Genomic DNA, 19987 nt, shown 5'->3' with positions numbered 1-19987 from the left:
AGAAGAGGACAGCGTTTCGATCGTGTCATAATCACTATTTTTGTCATTATCATCATAACCCGTACAATAGCCAACATCGGGTTTGGTACATCGACTTGTCGATTCTAGTTCTCGTCGTACGGCTGATCCTATCGCTAATGCAAAGGACTGTTGCTAATTCTATAGTAGTCTATGCAGCATTGACACTGACACATGTCGCTAACTCTACTGACGGCTACAGGGTAGTTCCGCCGCGGTTGGATCAAACCCCTGTGGGAATCTGTGGTACTGACTCGCATTAGAAAATAAAAGGCGACGCCAGACATGCCATCCGACAGCTGCGGTTCCGAGTTGATAGAGACGAAAACAGCACAAGTCCCTATGGAATGAGACATCATTGATGCAATGAGGTCGTCGTGTGAGCATCTTGGAGCTGGATGAGGGAATCAAGATGAGCTATAATATGTCAGACGTCAACAGTGGAGCTGTAGTGTTGGGGAGTCTTTGTGGAAATTGTCGTGCAAAGATGAGTAATTTGTAACATGACTAGCTGGATGATTAAACTAGTTCGTTCCGCGTACCATCTGTCATGTGGTTGAACGTAGAGAGCTGGACATGATTTATATTTGGCAGTCGTTCTTGCACGAGTTATGCGTGCGGATATTGGGAAGGCAAACGAATAGATACACCGTTAGTCCGGAATGATCTTTTCTTGAGCACATACGTGACCAAACGCACACATACTACAGCTGTGAAATACAATGGCTTGCTGTTAAACCACAAAAACGATCAATAGAACGCCCGGTTACGGTCTTTGTTAGCTATGGACAGAGCCCTGAAGTGTCACATCCGCCTACCTATCTGCTATTCACAGGTCAAATTTTCCCCTATAGAACCTTACCAATATCCGTGCAACATGTTACCATGGGTACATAAAAAAAAAAAACCTGGAAAAAGGAAAACAACGGTGTGGCGATTTCCACGTTCATAAATCGTCCTTAAGTTGTGTTAGTGGCCGAGTGGGACTATTGTCGCTAAAGGTCATTAACAAAATCTTTTGCGCCGACTGTGTAACGCTGTCAGTTATCGCATATTCGTCAGATCTATCCCCAAATTTCGAAAAACGCCTGCAAGGCCAAATGTTGAAACGATCGAAAAATTTAAAGACAAATAACACCAAAGCTGAGGTCTGCACCTACCACTGACTTCCAAAACTCTTTTAAGGGCAAGATCGAACGGCATGCGTGATTGGATCCGAAAGGAATCGCTGTTTCGGGTTTGGGCGGTTGGAACTATTATAATCAGGTATGACGTGCTGTGAAAATCGGTCTCGACGATAACGTGTACCGAAGAGAGTTTCCGTATTTGAATTCATAACACCAGACCCCCCCCCTCCTGCAAAAAACAGACATTAATTTTATACATGATAAATTAAAGACTTCGGCCATTTTTTAAATTCGATCGAAGCAGGCATATTCTATCTTGAGATTCAAACCTGCCCTGCCCATCTGAAGGACGTTAAGCCCGATATGACCTTTTTTTTTTAAGAGATATTTACCGCTGCCGTAAAGGCCTTCAACGTGCACATTAAAACAACCGACTGGAAATATTCATTAGCTCATACTTAATAACGAATTACTGTGTAATTCGAATGGTGCTCTAGCTTCTCGTGAGGCTAGTCCAGGACAAAAACCCACTTGCGCTTTATCCAGTTTATTTACACATTTTGTTAATAGTATAGCGGCTTCAAATGGTATGAGAAGTTGAAATCTGTCCCATTAAATTTTATATTCTCTTCCTTTTTCGAAAGCTGAATTCCCTCAATGGTTTTTCGTTCGTCGTTTCTGGACGGGTCCAGGGTGAACACAACGAGCTTTCTTCCGGCTACTAATACAACGTAAATGAGCTTTGTTGAATAAAATCTTTTTAGGTGACCTTCTCACTTTCATCAATGTACTGAATGTGTACTTGGTATTGCGTTGTGGGAACTATTTAGCAAGTTAAATATTGGGCAAAACGAGTGCTGCCTCCACAAGACACTCTCTGGTCAAAAAGAGGGTGAGACACTTAGGCGCTGTTATGGCAAAGTCGGTCTTTTCGAATAATCTCATTTTTAGCTAGACGAATTTAAGTTATAACAATGATTCGAGATGGAAACTCTTCAGAACGCAAACAAGAGCGCTTATTTAAGAATCTTATTGAATTATATAGCAAATCTTATTGAAGAAGCTGAAGTGTGAAATGTCGGAATTAACGAAAAACCTGTTTCGTGATTTAATCACATTTGTCATGTACTGTATGTAGTGAACTGAGCTTAAATCTTGAAGGGGGATACGAAAGCAGCAAAGATATAAAGACACAAATCGTTTCTTCAATTTACCTTAACGGAGTAATTACTGGCGCTGAAGACTAAGAGGAAATGTCGTGAAAATCAAAAATATGAAACGTGATTGTTCTTAAATACTCAGTCGTCGCTTTAATAATTGGTGGCCTTTCATATTCTCTTGAGCCAACGCAAGCGATAGCATCTCGATAAACGCTTAGATGGAACTCATTTACAGGTGTCCTAGAAAAAAGTGTTTACTGAAACTTATGTTCTTACTGTGGGTACCCACATCCGCTTCGCGTCAAACTATGTATGACGCTTGACCGCGCCGCAACTACTTCTAGGGTGTGTATATTAGTGCAGACTCGGGTTCATGTAAGTGGACAACTGTATTTACGTATAGGCAAATAAAAAGCATCGCTCATAGTTTCTTGGCTAGTTTGGGTTTTCGCCAACCTTGCGATTGATCCATATGATTTTGCCTGCTCTAACAAGGGTACGGCGGACCTCTTACGGCACCTCTGGGTGAAAGGCCCCGGTCATGGAAAAGGGAAGACATTAGTCAGGTTACGAGTAGTGCAGGACAGTGCAAGGCGGCGAGAAAAATATCTTCATGTTCGGTCCTTGTTATTCTTTTACAATAAAGATCAAAAAACGTCATTGGCTGGGTTAGAATAGAACACATAATCGTTTTGAATATGGCGTTCGCCATATTAAGTTCCAAGACAGATGGCCCATCACTCTGAGAAAAGCCGGTTAAGTTACCACTCAAATTAAGCCGAGTGGAGGATCAAGCCGCCGCTCTGAATTCAGTTCCACGATTTTGTACCGGTGCAACACAACGAACAATCAAATATGTAATAATCAAGGAAAAATGAGAACGTTAAATTAATCGAATAACTTTTGTATTGGATCGGAAGTATTTAACTTTTTTTTCAAGCATATAGCAAAGACCCTGAATGGAGCAGATGCTTAATCCTTAAAGCCATTAAGTAAATTGAACTTATTAATTAACGAGTGGCCACGATTAGTTGGACCCATGCGCATGGTTTTCACCGAATTTCTAGTATGATATGCAGGTATAGATAGTTGTATTTTTATCCAACTACATTAGTACTTTCGTGTGCATATATTTCTTTAATTCAGCTTGTTTAATTGAGTGCAACTGGGTCAAACAAATGTACCTGTCAACTGTTCCGTTCGTAGGAAGATACCGCCCAGTTAATCAGGTCCTTGCAATCCCACCAAACGCAAGACGTAACATTACAGGAAGGCCTTTTTGGAACGTGAATCCTGGTTTTTTTTCATAGAGACACTTTTTCCGATTTTTGATTCATACTGATGAACAAACATAATTTTTCAATGCCGGTGATAATTGGGCAAAAATCCTTCAAGCTACAGGAGCGTTTGATTGTTTTATGTTTATATACACATATATATATATATACACATATATATATATATATATATATTAACCAAAAGCCCTTATCCAAGTATAATGGTAATCATTGAAACACGCAGTGGTCGATAACATCGTCCTAATTTTGGATTCGGTATCCTCGCTCAGCAAAGGATGAACATCTCCGTAGCTTTAAGTATAAGATATATGACCAGAAGGGTTACTTAGGCAGCAATTACAATATAAATCAACGGAACAAATGCAGCATAACTGTATCGCACCGAAACATCATCTTCATTTGCGTTCGTTAAAAGAGATATGATACCCTTCTTAAAACGGAGGCCATTTAACCTCTTGCAGTAGTACTGCTTTTTGAATAGGAACACATTTCTAAACATTTGTTTTGATGATTTAAGCCAATTGTCCAATAACATCGTAACTGTCGTATTTTCAGTCTAGAATAGAAATCCTAAGTGCTTCTCTATTTTTATCTAACTCCTACATCAATCAAACAAGATCCTATTAGTGGCCGACAACAAAACGGGAAAGTGGGCAAGCGCATGTTTTAGAATAAGCCAAGTAACAAGAGGAGTAGATGTAGGCTCAGGCAAGTAGTTCCTGAAATATTAGGTAAGGCACCAAGCAGGGGAGCATAAAGTTCAAAAGGTAGTAACAAGCGTTCGTCACTTTTCCATTTCAAAAGCTGCCTGGCCTCGATTTCTAGCGCACATCTCTTTTATTGCGTCGCGGTAGGAACCATGAATATCTGGTCACCGTTGGTTGACAAATAATCACAGGGCATTTAGCTACTATGGCTTTTTTACAGGGACGTTGGAAAGAAACCAGCAAGGCTCTCTAAACTTATGGCTAATAACTTTTCTACGTAGAAAAGTTTTTCACCAGTCGAATGTCGTCCTATGAAGCGTCATAAACGACGACTGTTATTCGACCGAACCTTTGACTTGGTGCGCTTACGAATAAAGTATCTTAGAAAAATCGCTCACATAAATTTTGATTCTGACCCGACAGTTTAATTTTTTGATGTTCCGTGCTGTTAATAGTGGAGTCCTTAGTTTATATACAGGTCACGAATATCCATCTCGTACCAATATTCCTTTATAACGGTGAACTCTTCGCGTCGTTTTTCCTTGCATTCGAGATACTCTCTGATGTCTTCGACCCTTTGATCGGATATCGCTACTCGAAATTTTAACAGATGAGTCCTATTTTACAAAATTAGATAAAACGATGCACTGAGTAATCAAAGTTAGTAATCTAAGCTAAATTACTTCTATCGCACGATAACGCTTGATTTCACACCGCGAAAACTGCGGTGGCAAATGGTAAGAATGCAAGACTTATATAGGGCGGCTTGCCAGTCCCGACAACTTCTCAATAGGATTACCTAGGTGAACCTTAACATAATATCGAAGTATCTTTTCGAGACTTTATAGACGCACGAAAGAAGATGTCCAGCACGATATATAACTCAGCATCCAAATGGCAAAAGCTCGTAGATAATACTAACGCGTAATTACAATTCATGCGATAAAAGAACTAAGCCTACGAGAAGTTCGAGCTCATTGTGTTACGTGTATTCACACTGAACGACCCAAACGACATAACTCGCACAGCGTATGTTTTCTGATCGACCCTCTGGGACTTTCTTCGCAAATCCTAGAATCGCTATATATAAACGTTCCTAGGAAAATATATCGGGAAGCCGGGTAATCACTTCATGGTATCACTTTTCATTTCATAATTTCCTATAAACGCTTTATAATCATAGACATAAAATGATAGACAAAAAAAAAACTGGTCCATTGCCTACATTTGTGCACGACCCACCTAAAAAAGCAAGCGAAGTGCTTGAGCTGGGGGTTCACTAGATTCTCCACCCCCAATTGGTTATTTCGCAAGCCTACGTCGTTGCCTGTGTTAACCACGACTTTGTATAGTGATAGTGAGCTTACGCTATTGTCTTTAATTGGCACCGATACACTGGACAATATTTAGGTAGGTTTCTCATTTCACAACTTGGTACACAACTTCGAACTTCTCTACAACCCCGAACCGTGCCACTGCAATTAAGTTACTATAATTAACGAAAATATAAATAGTTGTTCATCTAGCGAATGGTTAAAAAAGGGACAAATGAATTTAATACTCTAGCAGGGTTTCCTGTCTTCTCTAGATCGCCGCCGTTGCCTTGTGTCAGTCCAACTTACCGAGATACCGAGTGCCATTTTTTTTGGCAATCGTCAGAGCCGTTTTGTTATATATATATTCATTACAAATTGGCGCATGGTGGACCTGGTATACTATACACAGTCGGCTATTTACCATATACGTATTTTGTACCGTCATGCGTACATGTTTCCATAATATAGTTCTATAATATGCTTTTATTTTTGAAGCTAAATTTTGTGTATGCTCAGGAGTACCACTTAAATTCTGCTCGCTCCTTTTTGACGGTTGTCTTATAGACGAAAAGGATAAACGGTGAGGAATGAACTGATTTAATCGCGTTGAGTCAGCGATTGACTTTCACTTTGACACTTCAGTGCTTTCGTAAGTGAAATTGATATAAGCAGGTACCAAATCAAAAACATTCGGCTCAATACTTCGACCTAAAAAGGACTAGATGACTTTCGGACCTGTAGACCTACTCACAACAGGACGCCCGCTACAGAAAGCGCAACATTTGGAATTTCCTCTAATTATAGGGAATTTCGTTCAAGAAAAAGAACTTCTTTAGCGCTAACAATCGGAGCACCTGTGAGTACATACATATTTTCGAAAATATCCAGAACTAAAAAAATTTGGCTAAATCAGATTAACTAAAACTCATTGGAATAAAATCTTTTTTAATACTTGCAAGTATTTTTATCGCCTAATAAATGGCTAGAAACATTGACCCATTGCGTTGTTACAACGATGTTAGATTATCTTTAGGTCATGACACAGATTGAGGCTTAGATGTTGCCAATTTTAGGATAATTTGGCAAGCTACTTGCCAATTTATAAGCAATTTATAAGACGTTACTAGGTGGAGACGTTTGTGTTGCAGTTTCTCTTACGATTAAAATAAAGCATTTTTTAGGGTTTAGCACGAACGATTAGTTGACGAAATGTCCAGAATGGGTGTCCACTTACCTTAGTATACAATATCGTATTCAATTGATTATAGATAATTTAGTGAATACAACGGCATTTGCACGAGTGCCATCAATGCGAAACGAGGCATGGTTGAGGATGGTGTCGTGAGATCCTTACTGTCTGTATACACAAAAAGCTTAAAAAAACACTCAGATTAGATTGGTCCGTCGCAGATGCTTATGTGTCATGATCAAGGGTATCCTAGAAGCGGTTCAATGGACACGTCTGTAACTGTGTCTGTTGTTACTGAAATTGTTGAAACTGTTGTTACGAACCCTTTCTTAATTATCAATATTTTTATGGAATAAAAAATGGTAGTATTCGTCATGTGATTTAGTTTGGTCGGACGCATCTTTTCGCATCTGAATTAGCATTTAACGACTAAGCTCAGCGGTCGCCTAAACGATTTCCTTGATTAGATTCTGACATTTGTTAACAGAGACATAATCGTAATTTGCTAAGACAGACCCAGAGCGACGTGTGCCTGTTCCAGCTCTAAGACGGGCCCTTGTCGTGTGTTTTCATGCACTTTCTACTGGGAATAAGCTGTTCTGTCTTGCAGATCTGAGTACAGCAATCCCACGCCTGACCTAAACAGGGCACAGCTTGGTTTCTGACAGGGAGGTGGTCCCAAAAAATATTCTGACGTTCATCAAAGCTTGTTTCACTATTACGATACCAGTTAAGAGCCGTTCGACCTTGTAAACTTGTCTGTTCGTTTATTAAGCCAGCTACCACAGATTGCTGGGGGCTTGACTCGATCATTCGAAGGCGGCTCGTCGCCGAGTAAATTGTCCCTACTCACTTGTCTGCTCAAAAAGAATACAAATGAACCCACTGGTAAGCAAAGTTCGTATAGTAGGTAGTACTGTGGAACGACTGGACGCAGATAGTATCTAGCCCATCGAAGCACCGGCACACACCGGCTCAAGCATAATTTCCGTCGTCTCACAATATGGCGCTCTGCACGCAGCTAGTTCCTCATCGCTTTTTGAGGCACTTTTCCATTTGAAATCAGTTCGAAGTGGCCAAACGTAGCGTAGCGTGACGCTGAAATTCAGAAAATAAACAACTATTAGCACCACAGAACTTTAATTTATAATTAATATTATATAATAAAATACAACTAATGGTAAGACTAATTAAATTACTAAAACAGTGTTACTTTATAACAGCGCTTGCACGAAAAGAAACGTCAAGGGGGCGATCTATTTTTTAATCCTTTAATAATTTAATAATTTTTTAATTTGCTAATCTTCCACCTCTCAATTTTTCAGTCACTAAGGTACCTGATAAGTTAACTGCGAGCTATTCATTTAAAATGTTTATGTATACTGTGAGGTAATAATAATACCTGATTTGTGATGCTCGACAATGTACTCATCGGTTTCAAACCGTGCCCAGCGGGCGCTTTTTGTTGGCCAGACGTCTGGAGTTCATGGGATCGAACCGATCGGCTTACCTGCCGCTAACCGTTTAAGGTACGTCACATTCATTCAACTTTGTCCACGCTAATTCATTATAGCACTTCACTTCTTATATGTTATTTGTCTCCTTATACTTAGCTCGCAAAAGACCTACTTGTCCGACTCGCGATAAAAAACTCTATATCGTAGCAGCGCGTTAATTTGAATTTCAAATGTTTAATTACACTTCGCAGTTACCTTTATTGGCAAGTCTAGGTGACATCAACTCTACAACCCTAACAGCGAGACAAATCGTAGCCCTGATTTCCGAAAAACGAAAAAAATGTGCGAGTAAGCCATAATCATAATGCCTGCAACATGTTTCCATTTCTGGAAATCCGTTTCTCAGCGCCGTTCGCGGCCTTGATCGATCCGCTCGATTGTGTTACCCGCTTATGTTAACCGCCATAAATTTATATTAGTCCTTTAATAAGTTACGTTGTAAAACATAGTCAAGGCTAACGCACGTCCATCTGTTACTCGGTGGCCAGATTGTGGGTGTTTGACACCAGAAAATAACTTTACAAATTACAACTGGTTACCTTCATTGGTAAGTTTAGCATCTTAGTAAAAAGCATCAAGGCCGAACTTTGTGGATGGTTAACCACCACCTTGTTCTCCACTTCGTCACTGAAATTCATTCACCTAATTCCTTTTTCGATCTACGTCTGGCACCGCCGTTGCGTACTTTGTCTGACGGCACGAAACAAACCGTGTGGCTACAGGTCAGCAGGAAATTTCGCTAGTCACGAAGCTACCACGCAGACAATCATGGCTCATCTATTTAGTTTTATGTCGATTTCGGCAGCGACCCTGTCGGTACGACCGCTTGCAAGCAACTTACTGTGGGAAATTATCTCTCCGTTGTTATTCATTCGAGGGTGTAGTTTGTTGAAATTTATCATGATCGTGAGAAGGGTTGAACGTACGGCTTACTAGGGCGTAACTCGTTCACTTTGCCTTGCGTTTGCGTTTCTGTTGAATAGACATTAAGTACACACTCGTTTAACACGATATACGCTTATACATTTGATGATGAGTTCTGGTCATCCCGCTGTTCGTAAACACATTCGTGATGGGGTGCTGTTAGTAAACGTGAAAAATGACAATTAAAGTCAGTCTACGATTCACCAAATCAACTTTAGGTTTTACGGAAAACAGCACACGTTGTTTTCGCGAAAAAAATATGAGGGTCAATTGGCTTCATCCTCCGCACAGATCTTTCCGGGATGAAGCTGCCAATTTGACCAGGCAAACAACAAAACAGTCAGGCACAAATCCTCAGCAGTATAATAGGTTAATGCTTAGTTACCCATACTAAACATAGCTATTTACGACTACAATGTTTTCCAATTTGAAGTATGCACTTTTTTCACTTTTTTTTTTTGATGGTACATTTAAAAAAAATACCGGCAGCCGAGAACTTTTTGTGGTGCTAATTCATATGGTACGATACTTCCTCTAGGAATTCAAAAGAACTAAACTCTACTTAATAGTTTGTGCGAAAAAGCAACAAAATATTGAGTTTGTTTGGAGCTGCTGTTGCTATAACTCCATCGATGGATAGATGAAGCTTGGATTCAGCGCAGGTGTGAGCTTTCTCATTAACACTAATCCATGTCCGGTTCTTCTTCAAAACTCACTGATACGGGTATTTAGTGAGAAAAAAAAAATAGTGAACCATCACTCATTATTTGTCGTGCACTATTCCGTGTCGTTTACCGTGTTACTCGTAAAACAGAAGCGTTCTAAATTAAATAAAGCGCGCCGTGTTCTAATTTTCGCAGAAAAAAAAAAAAGCTTATTAAGTTAAAATTACAAGGTTTGTTCAATGAGAGTGGCAAATTGTTGATTTTGACATTGACACATTGTCCAACAACGACTGAAGCATAGAACAACGTGTCCTTCGTTTACCAATTGCACACTTTTGTGATTTTATACGTACAAATCATTTGTTGCATAAATATTTCTCGACAATATAATAAAATAGTATGAGACTTATAGTCTAGGTCAACACGACACATAAACAAGGCTGCTTTGCTAATTACCTGAAAACGGCTACGAGTCTTTTTATTATACCTTCTAATTATTTTAGCACGAAGGACACATGGCACGGACTGGTTGTATAGTGTATTGATAAACAGTGGCGGCAAACGTGTTACGCTACCTGTTTTCAAATCAGTGGTGTTTCATCACGCCGGTATTTGTTTGGCTCCTTTTTTTCAGGTCTCTTTTTAATTTTTTTTTCGTTCCGTTGTTCTGTAGTCGCTATGGCTTTTAGTTTGTCTCGTCTCTTTAGAGCCTTTCATTTGTACGTGTTTGGTTCGCTTTGTCCAATTTCTGTCTCTCTTGCTTTGACACACCTATGGAACTAAGCTCGGTAGAAATCCCTGCCTCACCGTGATTTTTTGTTGATCGCTTACAGGTTATGACAAAAGTGAGATACTTAGTAAATACATAGTATGCATCAGTTATATTGTTATCAACAAACGTATGTTGTTGATTGCGAACAAGATGGCTTCGCAATTAGGAAGAGAAGCCTTAAGCAGTGAATAAATGAATAGGATTGCTTCCGTACGTAAAACCGTTTCTAATATTTGTTTATTGTTAAGTTAAACTTGAGAAATTCTATAGCAGAATGTTCAAGCGACACTTCTGGGTGAACCAAAAATAATGATCTGGCTCAGACAATGGTCATGTGTGACATCACAATTCTATCGTAAACCATAACTTGGAAACCCATCGTGAGGATTAAACCTATACGATCATGATCGTTTTTCAGCGATATATAACACCCGTCCTATCGGCAACCGAACAACTGGAAAGTGGCAAGCTCAACTGAACTTTCTCAACACCAGAATGGTTAGAAAAAGTGGGCTTCGTTCAATTGACCCGATAGAAATATCGGGTCTTCCCGATAAAACGTGTCTTGTGATTATTGCTTTCACATAACGAGGTAAAAATCAATGTTTTCAAAAAGATCAGTTGATTTAGACGTCGTGTTCAAAATTGGTATCAACTAGGAAAGCGCTCACTATCGAATCAGCTAGACACATGAATCATATTAAGTGTTAGTGCTGGGATGTAGCTAACCACAGCTACCGTAATATCTTTGCCATATTTTGACAAGTCGTATCAAGAGTTATATGTCAACAACTGACTTCCAGGCGTGGTATTCGGAACATTTAGCTAGTTCCGTACGAATCCTGTCTTCCTTTACTTGGCTTTAGAGGTCGTCGATCAGCAGCTGGTAGTCAGTCCGTCACTCTCCGAAGCCGTTATTAAGGCTCCCTTGCTGCGGCAAACTCTGGCCATGAGGATGCGTCTGCTGATCCGTTAGTCTTTCCGGCCCAATTTTTTAGAGTCACTGACTTACGTGTTTAGTTGAAGGCTGTACTTGATCTTGCTCACTCGGACAGCTCTTTTCATTCGGTAATGCATAACGTATTGTGTCACATAGACGGTCTTCCGCCTGCGGTCAGAAGACAAGACGGCCAAGGTGATTATTGCAGATTAAACTCTTCCAGCAGAAGATGACATGGCACGTTGTCTGGTTGCTGTCTTTAACTTCGCAAACGCTTTAATGTATGCACCTAGCTAGGTGCAAGCACAGTCCTCTTTACAATACTAATCCGCATGATACATTGCGTGTCTTCTGCGCTATGACACACAGCAATGTTTCAGTGTCGAACGTTTATGCGCATGGGGCAAACGTATCAACTGTTCTTGATTGGATTAAGCCTTTTCGTAGTCACAAGCCCCCAGCAACATGATCGGGCCTTTGGTACATAGCCACGTTGTAACAGCTTACCTAATAACACTCTCTAATAATAGATAATGCTCCCCAGCGTTCCATTGCATCGAGTACCCCTGCGGGTTACAAGGAGGATGATCGTCTGCCAATCTATTTGAGATCAGTACCTGTTTCGCTGGTCTGGAAAACTCTTGTATGCCATGCTCATTTTTTTAGTCGCAACGGGGCGTCGCACTGCTACTTCATCGTCCATAATCACTGGAATGCTCTTTTTTATGCATTTTCCCTCCAAGTCTCGTAGGCATTTCCTCAACAATTGTGAATAGTTAATAAACGGCAATAAACGGCAAAGATACGTTACATTATAAACAATGTGTCGTTGTTTACTTACCATGATGCTCGGTATTATGAATATCGGAGTAGATTCACATCCCCAATTCAAAGCCGTCCAGCGAGCTTCCAGTGACAAACGCCAATTGGCTTGTCACACATGCTGTCTTCCTGGACCTTTGTTGCAGGCGCTACAGCTTTTTTTGGCCACCTAGGAACAATAAAAAACATAATATCGCCAATATAGATTCCGAGCACATCTACTTCACAGCGCTACACCTAGACTAAGGACTCGTGTCTCTAAAGGTATGGGAATGGTGGAACTCTATGCTAGTAAAACACAAATACGGTGTGACATTAAAGCGGGAGCTCAGTTATTTTAAGGAAATGTCTATGTCAAAAGTGGGTTAGAATTCTGGATCGCGCAGTCTTAGCTCGGCCTGTAGGCTGCTTTCAACAGAATAATATGCTTTGATTCTCAAAAAATACCAAGAAACAGGAATATCTTCAATAATTTAATCAACAAAATATAAATAATACATACTAATAATATTACATAATAATTAAAATAATATACTTAACGTAACCGAAATTTGGAAAAGCTGTCGGCGCATTTCGGGTGCTACAACATTTGCAGTTCAAAGATTTTATCCACCAAGAGCATTCGCTTCTGTATCTTATATAATGGTCTCTGCTATAAGAAACTCCACTAACTCAGTGACTCGCTTATACGTATTTTAGGGCCTCTCAATGAATTTACCCCTATGTTCAGCTTCGTAAACCCCATGAGACCTGGTAAAATCACTGTATACAAATTCAATCTCTAAACGTAGCTGGGCAGGTCTGAGTTGGCAATTGTGTAGGTTCACATGACGCATAAAAATGACATCTCTCTCTCTCGAATAGTCCTAATATCCCTTTAAAACGAGTTTAACAAGCGCTGGCTCAGACGTCTTAAGGAAACATTGCTGCCTGAAGCCTCTTTAAAGCTAAAAAGTTACTTTTAAATGTTCGCTTGACTATTAGAGTGATTATTGACAGTAGAATGTATTTAAAGCAGTTGACATTATGCCTAAGTTATTAGTTACCGTAATGATTTTTGGGGACCATGTTGGGTAATATCGTAATAAAAAATCCTATCATACAGTGTATAATCAGACATGCGACAAACCATCTCTGACTATAGCGAAATGATAGGCCAAGCCATTCTTCGGCTAAATATGGCCGAACAGTTATGCTTACTTATATGTTCAATAAACGTGCAAAACTAGCTCGTTGTTGCCGTTTAATTGTCCTTCTGGCTATTGTACAGCTTAAATAGCTGGTTTTCATAGTCTGTGGCCATTTCCAAGTCTTTGGGAAGCTATGCTTTCGGCCGCTACTTTCTTATTTTCTTCATGCGCATGTGATATCCTTCGTCGACTTACCGGGTGCCCTGCGCAGGCCGTGCAACTTTGGTATCCACTGACATGCATACGGAACCCTCTACTTCGGTTACCCTGTCGATGAATTCGAAACGCTTCACAAATTCTGTCCGAATATTCATTTTCACCGTGTCTTTGAACCTCATTCTGAGGTATTGAAGTTAATGCGGAAACACATCTGGGACGCTCGTTGTGATGTTAATGATATGCGTAATATTCTTCGATTTCAAGAACTGCATATCCTGAGCAAGGCTTGTGACACTAGATAAAGCCATCCGTAATTTGTGCGATTTCGAGTTCTTGGAGAAATGTGACCTCTTGAAAGGAGCCCTCTGTTTTTCAATCTTATTAGCACGAATGAAGCACACGCCCTCAAAGAGCCAGACGTATCGACCTACTCAGGACGTACCTTACCCTCAACGTAACTTGAAGATTTGTCAGAATGAAAACCGACAGATCACCTGACTTTGGCCCCTGTGGTCTTACCAGTAACATAAGTATAGTACCAGTAATATAGGTACAAGCAAGATGTTCTGATGAACATTTTGAAGAACCTTATTCTATTTTGGGAGCGCTCAACTGGCTAATGTATGATTTAATTACGATGAAGAGCACCTCTTATATATAGAGACATATACAAAACGCAGCGAAAAGCGCCGCTTAGGGGAGTGTCGCAATTCGTCGCTGGATTGGCACCTGTAAAATTTGATGTAAAAAAATATGATAGCAACCTTATAATCGCTCATAGTAAATATGAGAAAATACGTAAGTTTATATAATGGCTAGAATAGACCATAGTTCAGCTCTAAATACTTAATTAGGAGTGTTGAAAATGATGGGACTCTAAGTATTCAAAACTTACGTAGGAACGTTCTTGCAGTCCAAAAAAGATCTCTCTTGACGGGTTCAGAGGGCAATGATGCACAATTCCACGTTATGAATTGGTACTTGAGACAGGAAGATGGGTTGGTCAATAGGTAGAAGTCTACGAAAGAACAACACAGAAACGTTGCTAGCAGTATAGGATGTCTACGCAATAATAAGCCTAGCTTGTATAGCTTTGTTTCCCGAACACCTTGCCAGCGTATAATGAGTGTCACTGCGCTTAAACTTTGCGTGCATCTATATGACTAACATAGCCATGTTCAACAACGTAATGCCCCTCTGCACTGTTCTTAGACAAGGATTCCATGATCCCAACAATCTCTTAGCCCGGTCCCAAACATACATCGGTTCAGTTCTGCTCCGGCGAGCCGAGCTTTACTGGAGGTCAATTATTTTCTGGTCTCCTTCTGATGCTTGCCGTTTTGTCTTTTCTCATCTACCGGTATCTCTATTTCCAGCGAAGCTCCCCATGGTGGCTTGAGCACTTCGACGACAACAAAGACCAACATAAGCGGCGCAGCTCAGGCCCGTGCACTTTCTACCCAGATAGTACTGACGCGTCAAGGTAGGTCAATAATCTTTACTCTCAGCAACTAATAAGGCAGGCCAGTTGCGTTGAAAAGATTCAGCTCAGCGCCTATTCAGTAAGGCCTTCGCTATTGTTTTGTTTTGGCAATCAAAGTTAAACATATTTCTGCTTTCGATGTTGTCGAAAGCGTCCTTACGCGGCCACATAGTCTTTACCCAGAAACCCATGTTTCGACCCAGCAGGCTTGGTGAAGTTAGAAATAACTGCTAATATTCTATACATTAGACTGAGATAAATTTCTGTGTGACTCTGTGGACATGTTTAGAATCCAAAGCAATCAGTTATGTAAATATTTACATTTGTTGTCAAAAATAATAATAATAATAATAAGCGGAACTAAAATGCAAGTTTGCGTGTTGCTAGCTAAGTATGAATGATAGCGCTGCACAGCAGCTACAAATGCAAATTATTATTAATATTAAAAATCAGAATGTAATAAATACTACGTTAGCTCGCTTTGGACAACCATTGAGACAATTCAGTATTGGTGGCACCGAGAATTTCCGACAATGATAATAGCCGAGAGCCTTATTCATAGGGCCAAGGGAAAATATCAGTGAGCTACAAGCTTACTGGTCACACTTTTCATGTTGACCTATCATTTCTATGCTGACGACAAAAATATTATGATGTCCTGTAAAGCAGTAAATAGGCATTACTCATCGTTGGGTTAAGGCACACATTCTAAATTGCCAATCAACCCTGATGGGCGTTCAGTTGTATCGTTTTTATTATACACTTTCTACTTTGGTCTACAATTTCTCTGATGGGTTCATTGTTGTGATGCAAAACTCGAACCACACAATGGATACCTTTGAAACGCAATAAAATGTATTTTCTGGTTATTGCAGCAAATAGGACTAGCTAAATTAAATGAGCGTTGTTTCATTTTATAGACGATAAGATTATTTCGGTAACAACAGAACAGCTAGCTTTCCAGTTGGGTCTAACGGCTTAACCTAACAAAATGCATAAAATAGTTTAAGCCGGTTACTTAAATTACCCACTTTCTTGTACGAGTATTTGTGTTATTGGGCCTAGGTCTGCCCAAATGTATTCGTGTGTCTAACTCTAGCATGTGTGTATATTTGACAGGTGTCCTTTACAGCCAATGGTGTTTGTCCTTAACAGGGAAATGCAACATTTTTATACTTGCTGGTATCGTTTCTTTTGATTGACGATTCACCACGGCCATGTTTGTCCCACCTCTCTGATTCTGATCCGTTTTGAGTGACGTTCATCCGACCCGACCTTGTCACTTTGTTTCTGTGTTTTTTGTTTAACTTAAAACTTTAGCTATACCATCAAATGACCTACGATATATGAATCTCTAGCTCACACTACTCGGTCACACGCTTCGAACAATGGCTAGCTAACTAATGATAATTGGATTTCAGCAGCTGATGCAGATACTGGCAGCTTGCCACCTTTCGCTTACACGAAAACTTTTACCAAGGAACTTTGGTCATAAGCAAGCGTCGCGTCTACTCTGGACTTACTGTGATGTGCAGCCGAAAAGAAGACATTTTGTTTGAAATTTCCTCCTTTTATTCATTGCCCATTAGTATATTCTACCGAAGCAAAATAAGCGGCCGCAACGGTATAAATAGGCACTGAACTTGCTAACAGGCCTAAATCGCCGAATTAGCTTGCTGTTTATCTTGAATAGAGTTCATTTCTTATGGTGTGATCACGCTTATGATATAAAATACAGTTTGTCAGACGCATCCAGAAAACGAAAAGGAAGTCGCCATGTCCGTTGGTTTAGCAGTGCCTGCCTTCAATCTTCCTAATCAATGTTGTAAAATCTAACGTCTGATATTTTTTCGTATATCTGAGTAATGCTCCACAAAATTCGTGTGAATGGGTTCTTATCTGCTGATTCTAGCGTTGATTAATACTAGACAAACTCGGCCGTTTCATCCCGATTAGGTGACGTTCACTGGATATCTGAATAGGGAGGGGGTCTATCGCGATTTTCGTAACGTCTGCTACATCTGAATTAAACACATTTTGCAGATGTTATTTTCGTACCGCTAACCTATGTCGATGTGTCGGTGAAGAGAAGATTATTGTACGGGGTGAGACATTAAGAGCTTCCCAGCCAGTCTAGCCTTTTGCGAAACTGAGTTGGTTCCGACTATTGCCTGGGACGCTTCTCTGCGGCATATTCTGGCTTCGCAAAGACTCCCATTAACTTAGAAGCTCTCCAGGCGTAAGCTAGCTAGCTAGCGTCATATCTCATATGATCAAAAATGGCTTCTGGCTAGTTCTGCTCTTCCACCTAGATATCAGAGTCAGCCTCTATGGCAGGGGCATAAAGCGGACAATTATCACGCGTACACTTTTTCCAGCAGGAAAAAAGAGGCAATCATCCTCGAGAGGAGCGCCAGGCGCTCATTTTCGTCTATGCATCCAGCTGTATGGTTAAAGAGAATTTTCGCTGTTCTGTAGTCTGGCACCACATAGTGGCTCCGCTGTGCATTACCAGCGGTCAAAGCGCTATCGTTCTGCCGCTCCTGTTTTTGACATCTGTGTGCCTGCAGTAAACAAACAAATCGCTTAGCCTGCTCTGTGTTATCAATTAGTTTGAGAAGTAAGCAAGTCGGCCGGTCCTTCTGCGTAGAGTTTTCCAGTGAGAAGGAGCATGCTACAACTATACACATGTGTCGTCTCTTTCATTTACATACTGAGCGTGGTTTAGGGCATTTTCGTAGTCCTATATTGTGGTACAGTGAACGACGAACAGGAAACGTCGATTTTATACTGAAATTTATGTAGGTACATGTAATATCGGTACGTGTTATCCAGAGTGTTAAATTGAGTCAGGAATCTAATTCAATATAGTATCGATAGAACTTTCTAACGGTGTCCCTTTTAGAAGACGGCTGCTCTAATATTTCACACACACGGTTTTTCAACCCGATTGGCCTGTTATTGTTTGTTACGATTAGGGCAACGAACGTACTGTGGATACACTCAATCAGCCTATATATCTTTCGAACAAAGGTAACTCGAAGTCTCTATCCGGCTATCCGGTTCGTTGTGGTCTATCAGGCCAGACAAGCCTGCTTCGGAGTATGTGATATACAGTGGTATGATTGCACAGAACGCTTTGTCTGAACGCGTACTATCTTCTCTAACGCGCTATCCATCTCATGTGTCGGCAACGCAGAAGACAGCTCAGTCGGTGCAGACAATGTTTCATCGTAGATAAAACTTGTCAATTCAATGCGTTTCATTACCAAGAGTCGCAACAATATATCATACTGTTCGATATTTTCGTACTGAGTTAGAGACTCAATGCAGAACATTTTAAGGAAAATTCATATTGATCAATACGCTTGCTTCTTCAGGGGGCTGAAATAGATACTGCTTGTTGCCATTCACCCTTAGAGAAAGCGGAACAGCAAACGCTCGCTAGTAAGTTACATTAAGAATTCAATAAAGGTGACGTATCTGCTGCAATATACTTCATCAAAAAACTGTACTTCCAAATCCCGTCATTACTAACGTTTTGAGTAGAAGGTGTCTCACCGTTTAGCGCACCGACCTTGATTTCGCTGGTCCAATATTATCTAAGATAGAGGACGGGTAAAAGACAAAGGTTGCTTTGTTCGCGCATTCAGTGACGCAAGCAATCCACCCAGAATCGATGCTAGAAGCAACTAGCTTTTAATTGTTAACGAAAAAAAAAAAAGCTTCTGATTTTCATGAATGGCTTGTTCGGTCAAAAAGAAGGTCCAGCACGAAGATCATCGAAAGTAATATGTTTCGTTTCCAAGTCTCTGAAACGGTTCTTTTTAATATCGAACGCGTGGCTATTAGCTGACGCCTATCGAACTGGAACTACCTGAAGCAATACGAATCTTCTGCGTTTCAGAGAGACTTTATTTCGTTCGGCTGTAAAGAGAAGCTCCATCTTCAGCGGAAGCCACCAGAATGCTGAAACAGGATGCTGCTAAAAAGGGCTTATCTAACAATCTAATTTTGAATGGTTTCCGGAAGGGCAAGCACTCGCGTCCTGCTCATTTACAGAACCTTATGGAAAGTTGTCGGGTTACTCAACGATGTACTCCAGGTTGTGCGTGATTATTAGTGGTCAAAGCCATTAGCGCGAGCGATAGATATGCTACCAAACCCTAGCGTTTTTTTAGATAGGTTCTAATTCATACTTAATCAGATATTAACTTTATAATCGATTAATATCACGTGATTTTAGCTAGTAAGTTAGATCTTTCTAGGGCTTACGACTTTCCCGATGCATTAACGGTACCTCATTATCTAAAATCGCTTTGAAAAAAAAAGCTGGTCAACAAGATGGGTCATCTGCTCGCGGCGTTGCACTGCCGTTATTTCTCATTCGTTTATCATGATGCGTTGCACAGCATTCTTATGGCAAAACAAACTACTTTCTTATATATAAAAAGATCCTACTGCTGGTCTACGCCTGCGTGCCTGTAAACGAAGTCTGACGTTTTGCTATTCACGGAGCTAGTCTAAAATTAATAAAACAAAATTGAAACAGAATAATTTGTTCTTAATTAAAAAAAAATCGCGTAACTATATAGATAAGTCTATCTTACATACTTCTCACATTTTTTCTATTCGGATCCAAAAAAAAACCTTGCTATATATATTAGCAGTTTGTATGTCTATCATTTTTACAGCGCTCT

The 19987-nt window shown here is 40.2% G+C and overlaps 1 long non-coding RNA gene across 1 annotated transcript; it reads right to left on the bottom strand.

The window, feature by feature from the left end:
- Positions 1-7560: 7560 nt before the first annotated feature.
- LOC147753426 (uncharacterized) lies at positions 7561-8435 on the bottom strand. Its single transcript, XR_015311302.1, has 2 exons — positions 8218-8435; positions 7561-7913 (listed from the first exon to the last, which is right to left on the bottom strand). It is a non-coding gene; the product is annotated as an uncharacterized LOC147753426 (long non-coding RNA).
- Positions 8436-19987: the final 11552 nt, after the last annotated feature.

This window comes from Varroa jacobsoni, unplaced genomic scaffold, assembly GCF_002532875.2.
Source record: "Varroa jacobsoni isolate VJ856 unplaced genomic scaffold, vjacob_1.0 scaffold_503, whole genome shotgun sequence".
In the NCBI taxonomy this organism is placed as follows: Eukaryota; Metazoa; Arthropoda; class Arachnida; order Mesostigmata; family Varroidae; genus Varroa; species Varroa jacobsoni.
This window is presented reverse-complemented; position numbering and strand designations above follow the sequence as displayed.